Source organism: Microtus ochrogaster, chromosome 1 (assembly GCF_000317375.1).
Source record: "Microtus ochrogaster isolate Prairie Vole_2 chromosome 1, MicOch1.0, whole genome shotgun sequence".
NCBI lineage: Eukaryota > Metazoa > Chordata > Mammalia > Rodentia > Cricetidae > Microtus > Microtus ochrogaster.
The window spans coordinates 1316172-1322792 of NC_022009.1; the positions used below are offsets into that span (position 1 = coordinate 1316172).

The 6621-nt window shown below is 35.4% G+C and overlaps 1 pseudogene; it reads right to left on the reverse strand.

Moving 5' to 3' along the window:
• Positions 1-2633: 2633 nt before the first annotated feature.
• On the reverse strand, positions 2634-3049 carry LOC101979507 (annotated as a pseudogene).
• Positions 3050-6621: the final 3572 nt, after the last annotated feature.

A 6621-nucleotide genomic window follows, 5' to 3' on the forward strand; every position in this document is an offset into this window, starting at 1 on the left:
TACTAAGGACTGATCTAGTAATAGCCTATCAAGAAGTTCTCCTGTAAAATATTGTCTTGGAAAAGGCAAATTTTGTCACAAGGAATTTTTCCTTAAGAACAATTATTAATGACAACTATCATAGTTCAAAAGCATCAGAAGTTGTCTCCAATGTGATAAAAATAATCCACTGTTTAATTCACATCATTATAATTCTGCTTTGATGGAACTTGTTCTTATGGGGAAGAGTATTATGTGTCAATGTTCACAGAGTCTTGGAAGGTGAGGTTAGGGTTTTCAGAGGTCTTAGTGGTCTGAACCAGTCTTAATTAGGCAAAGAAGGGAACTCTGAGCTATGCACAGCTGTTGCGCTGACTGGCTTTCCGAATGCAGGTGTTTGCTAAGAAGGTTGGCTGCACAGCTGCAGAGGGAACTCTTGCCTAGGTGCCGCCTGGTTTTAAGGCAAAGCTTCCTGAGCCTTGGCCTCCACACAGTTCTGTTTTTAGAGCTTTACTACCATAGCATTCAGGCATGAAAATGGATGCTGCAAAGCAGGTTAGAATTCTGAAAAGATGAAAAATTAAAATTGTTTTCCAAGGATTAGGATAGATTTTGAAAATAACGAAAACTGAATCTTTAAATTCCGTGGTAAGTATCTGCAAACACAAAAATACGAAGCTTTCATGAGATAGATTGTTAATTTGCATCTAGAAGTCTAGAAATTTAATAGAAAACTATCATAATGACCTCTTAAACTTAGATGCACTCAGAATATAATGCTTAACTCTCTTCCAATATGAATAAAGTAGATATCTCTGGCTGTTTTATATAAGCACTGGTCAGAATATCAAACAAGTAACTATACATTATACTAACACAGCACGTACCCATAAGTAATTTGAAAATATATATGCAAACTTGGCATGGTAGTGAACACCTATCATCCTAGAACTAAAACGACAACATCAGAAATATCTTAAATTTCAAACAAATCTGAGAAATCAAGAAGACGGCATCTAGTAAACATAATGGCTGGGTGCAGAGCTCAAGCGTATTGAGATGACCATACAGTTTTTGCTTTTCAGACAATTTGTACATTTATCAAATTAATAGCTAAGTAATAATCCACTCTTTAAATATTTTCCTTATCCATTTATCTGTTGAGGGCTATCTAGGTTTCCAATTTCTGGGTATTGTGAATTGAATAGCATTGAACACTGCTGAGTAAAAGTCTCTGTGGTAGGATGAAGTATCCATTGGTATATGGCTAAGAGTGGTAGAGCTGGATTTTGTAGTAGATCCATTGCCCTGTTCTTGAGGTATCACCACACTGATTTCCATTCTGATTGTACAATTTTGCATTCCACTTGTCATGGCTTCGTAGTTAGTAGTAATCTGCTCTCATTCTGTAGGCTGCTGCTTTGTCTTAATGATGGTGACCTTCCTTATATAAAAATCAGGTGTTCATAAATGTTCTGATTCATCTTTGGGTATTTAATTCTATTTCAAAATTTGTTAGCACAGGAAATTTTAAGCTCTCCTAGATTTCTGTGATTCTGCATAAAGTTGAAAATTACTCCTTCAAAATCTGTGAAGAATTGTGTTGAAAGTTTGGGGGGATTGTATTGAATTTGTAGACTGTTTTGGGTGGATGGCCATTTTTACTGTTTTAATCCTACTGATTCTCCCCAAACCATGGGAGATCTATCTGTCAATACTGTCTCCAATTCTTTTTATTTCTGTTTTCCTTTTGTTTCTATTTTGTTAATTTCAACCCTGAGTTTGATTATTTCTTGCTGTCTACATGTTTTAGTTGTGATTTATTTTTCTTTCAAGAACCATGATTCTCAACCTGTGGATTGTAACCCCTTGCATGGTCAAACAACCCTCTCACAGGGGTCACCTATCAGAAAACACAGGTGTTTACATTACAAATCATACCAGGAGCAAAATTATAGTTATGAAGTAGCAGCAAAAATAATTTTATGCTTGGGGGTCAGCACAACATGAAGAACTGCACTGTACTGAAGGGTCGCATCATTAGGAAGACTGAGAACCACTGCTCAAGAGCTCTCAGCTGTGCCGTTACATTGCTGATATGAGATCATTCAAATTTTCTGTTTGCAGACACTTCTTGCCATAAACTTTCCCCTTAGAACCACATGCATTGTGTTCCATTGTTGTGTATCATTTCATTCAACCCCAGAAAGTCTTCAATTTCTTTTTCATTTTCATAAAGGCCATTTTAAGGTACTTTTAAGGTCTTTGTCTTATACTCTTTCTTTTTTTTTGGGGGGGAAGGGGTTTATGGCCTGCACTGATATAAATGTTAGGCTTTCATATTGTCATGGCTGTTATTGATTTGCTTTTTAGGCTGGTAGCTAATGCATCTGGGTTTGTGATGGGTATAACTCTAAGTACTAGTATTTGGTCTTGTCTGGTCTTGTCATTGTTGCATATGTGTTTGGTGGCTTAGTTTCTATTAATTTCTCTGCTTCGTAGGATTGTATGGTTGTTATGTGTTTCATATAAATAATTCTACTGGGATCCTGCTTGGTGTGGTCACTGGGGCTTCTTGGTAAGTGTTTCTAGCTTTTCTTTTTTTTTTTTTTAGTTTTTGTGGTTTTATTTAAACACAAATAAAACGTGCACGCAAGCCATCTACTCATTCTCTTCGCTGCGGAGCCTGGCGTTGGGATTGGTGACTCTGATGGCCAGCTGCGCTGCTCTTTCCACGATGGCTTTTCGGTTCTTGGAGGAAACATTGTGAGCAATCTCAGTACAGTAAGACTTGTTGCACATCAGCAGCACCTCCAGCTCCTTGAAGTTGTGGACCAGAAACTTCCGGAAGCCACTAGGCAGCATGTGCTTGGTTTTCTTGTTGCTCCCATAACCAATGTTGGGCATCAGGATCTGGACCTTGAATCTTCTCCGCACCCTGTTGTCAGTACCTCTGGGTTTTTCGCCAGTTTCGCTTAATCTTCACATATCGGTCTGACTGGTGCCAGATGAACTTCTTGGTCCTCTTTTTGACCATCTTGGGTTTCACCAGAGGCCGGAGGGCAGCCATGATGCTGCGAAGGAGATGGCTGCCACCTTGCAGGTAGCACCGAGGAAGAAGGAAGGGGCGGTGGCGCGCCTAGCTTTTCTAAGTTACACTTGAAAATGAGGATGGGCTGGGAGTCCCGAATGAGTGGTTCCCCATGAGGGAAGAAAGAAAAAGACTACAAAAAGAAGTATAGATGTAAAATGATGAGTTACCAAGAGACTGATATATGTGAAAGTGTAGATTTTCACAAATTTGATCTATGTTTTTATTATTCTTAGGATAAAAATTTGTAGCCCTTGTGATTTCTCCTCTGCTTTTCAACAGACAAGTCCATCAGATATAATGAATATAACTACAAGTTTGATAAAATATCATATGCTGCTAAATATATAAAACATTCAACAGCTAAGAAGTTTTAATCAGAAAAGGACAGTGCAAGGTACACTGTGGACTACTAGCGGTGAACAAAGGAATAGATTATTTAGAAGACTTTCCTATCTGTCTTATTTGAATAAGGGAAAATTTTATCTTTGGCTCTAAACATATTACCCAAAACTTAGTATTTTGGGCGAGAGCAAATGCTTAATCTTGCAACTCTATTGAAAATAACAGAAGTTAAGTAAAACCCATTTAGTCACCACTTTTGAAGTCTAGGATGACCTTGAAATTTAACTAAAGAACAAAGCATAATTTCTCAATTCTAAGTCATTACTAAGTTAAATTTGGTACTTAAAGGAAAGCACCTATTCAGTTCTAATAAGCTGGAAGAGTAGTAGAAGATGAGACAAGGAAGAACTGCTTAAGTCTTTGAAATAATGTGTAACTCTTCTGATAGTGAGTGTGTATTTCATTCAATACCCATATCTGAAGTTTCACTTTCCTGTATCCTGGAAACCGTCCCCAGAACTATTTCCTGTAGATATATTTATAGCAATGACACTAATTTATAGGGCCATATATAACCATTTTCTTATAGTCCTCTCCAGCTCCTGATATAGGACTAATTTAAATGACAAAAATCTAAAGTGGGACTGTGCCATATTTCTAGTTTCTTGAACATAAAATTTTGTTCGGCTTATCAGAGATAAGATGACACAGAATGCTTCTTCATTAAGTGCTCAGTAAACTCATGCTCTCTGTCAGGCCTAAGTCTGAGAATTTCAGGATATGGTAGGATAAATTACATTCTATCCATGTCAACAGAATTTATACAATAGATGCACTTATATAAATTTGGCATCAGTATTACTGTTTCTCCATTTTGTTGATATTTCCTGCATTGTAACATCTGGAAGCACCTGAGATCTTTCTTTTTAAAGTGTTGCTATTATTTTTGGTCTATAGAATTACAATAAAAATTTCTAAAGTGTCATAAATGAGTAATTTTTCATGAGTAATGATAATAAAAAGTTGAACATCTTTAATTCTTCTTTGTACTCACATACCTAACGCAATGTCACCAGACACTCTATAGAACAAAAGATTGACATGTTAGTTTTCACCAACTTTTCCTCAGTGTCACAATATTCAAAGTATGTCAATACTCACTCATTTTATTTTCTACAATTAAAACACCAACATTGTGATGACTAATATTCATTGTCAACTTGATGGGATTGAGAATTATCATAGAAATTCACTTCTGAGAGTCTGTATGAAGGTAATTCCAGGAAAATTTAACAAACAGGAAAAATAGATGCAGTACTATTGTGACTGAAACTTTGTGTTATGTTGTAATTTTGTACTGAATATAAAAGGTGAAAGAGAGCTGAGCTGAACACAGGTACAGGTCTCCCTCTTCCTTGTTGTAAACACTGTGTGACCAACTGCCTCAGTTTCCTGATATCATGTATAACTGGTCATGATATACTAAATACAAAAGTTTAATATAAATTCTTTCTTATGTAAATTGTTTTGATTGGGTGTTTTGTTAAAACAGCATAAAAGTAACTAAAACACATAAGTCAAATCTTGACTTTTTCAGGGACCATAGTCAAGATAAATACCCTGCTCTGCTTTTCTCATCTTCTCTAAGGTAGAAATTATTGTATTATACACTTCCAAAGATTTAGACAAAATAATTTTTTACATGAAGAACTTAATAATCCTATAATTACATTTTATAATTTTTAAACTTATTTTTAATTTTGATAATTTTATAATTTTATCATTTTTATTCTCACAGTGTCTAATTAGCTCATGTTATGACTATCTACCCACTAAAATGATTCTGTGGTTGCTGTATGCCTATTATGGCCATCTAGTCTTCACCTCACATTGCTTACAAAATGAGTCCACTAAATATTAAGTACGAAGCATGACTTGCCTAAGAACATAGCAAATTGTCATAGCATTCAGGAGCATCATTATTCCCAACCAGTGTGAAATATTGTAATTGCTGAAGCTCTTCAAACTCAAATAGGTTGCTGTACACCATACATACCTTTCAATTCCAGATTCCATGATTAACGATTATCATAGTTTTCTATTCTTTAATTCACTTATGTTGAAGGGATCTGATCCAGCTGTTACACTAATAAACTTGTCTTATCTCTAGTGATGTACTTAATTACTTATGATAAGTGGAGGCTTCTTTTCTGTGCTTCCTAGAATTGGGAAATATAAATTATATATTTATTATTGGGAGTATAAATAGTGTAGTTATATATACAACTTCAAGAATGCATCTATATGATTCTCCTGTATATGCCTCCATATTCCATTATGTCCATTAGTATAGGAGCAAAATTTATGTCTTTGGTGAGTGTTAACACAGATTAAATGGGGTGAATACACAGAAATTTTCATCCAAATAAACATAGGAATGATAATAAAAAGAATGCTCAATTTGCTGAAGTTTTAGGTAGTATTAGGTTATTGTATTTTCTACCTAGCCTCTAAAAGTTAAAGGAATAGATGATCGCTTCTTAACACTCTACCCTCTTATAACATTTGTGTTTTTTATGTCTCAACCACATCATATATTATTTTCTAAAGTCTAAATTATCCTTTTTCTTGTCTTATCTATTCTGTGATCTCCGGACATGTTTCTTATTTCTTTCCTGTTTTTCCCCCATTGGAAGAGGAAATACTTTTTTATTGAAAATATAATTTTAGGCCGGGCGGTGGTGGCGCACGCCTTTAATCCCAGCACTCGGGAGGCAAAGGCAGGCGGATCTCTATGAGTTCGAGACCAGCCTGGTCTACAAGAGCTAGTTCCAGGACAGGTTCCAAAACCACAGAGAACTCTGTCTCAAAAAAACAAAAAAAAAAGAAAGAAAATATAATTTTAATAAAATATATTTGTATTAAAGTTTCCCCTTCCCAACACTTTCCAGATCTTACCCACTTCCCTGCCCACCCAAATCCACACTCATTCTTTCATTCTCTCATTAGAATAAAAAGCAGGAATTTAAAATTATGAGGATTGATTATGATGATGATGATGTTGAGGAGGAGGAAAGAAAAAAATTATGAAGGAGGAAAAAAATAAAAAGAAATGAATCAGAACAGAAAATGAAAATAGCCAAAGAAAAATCACAAGAAACATATACAGACACCGAGACACTTACTCTCTCTCTCTCTCTCTCTCT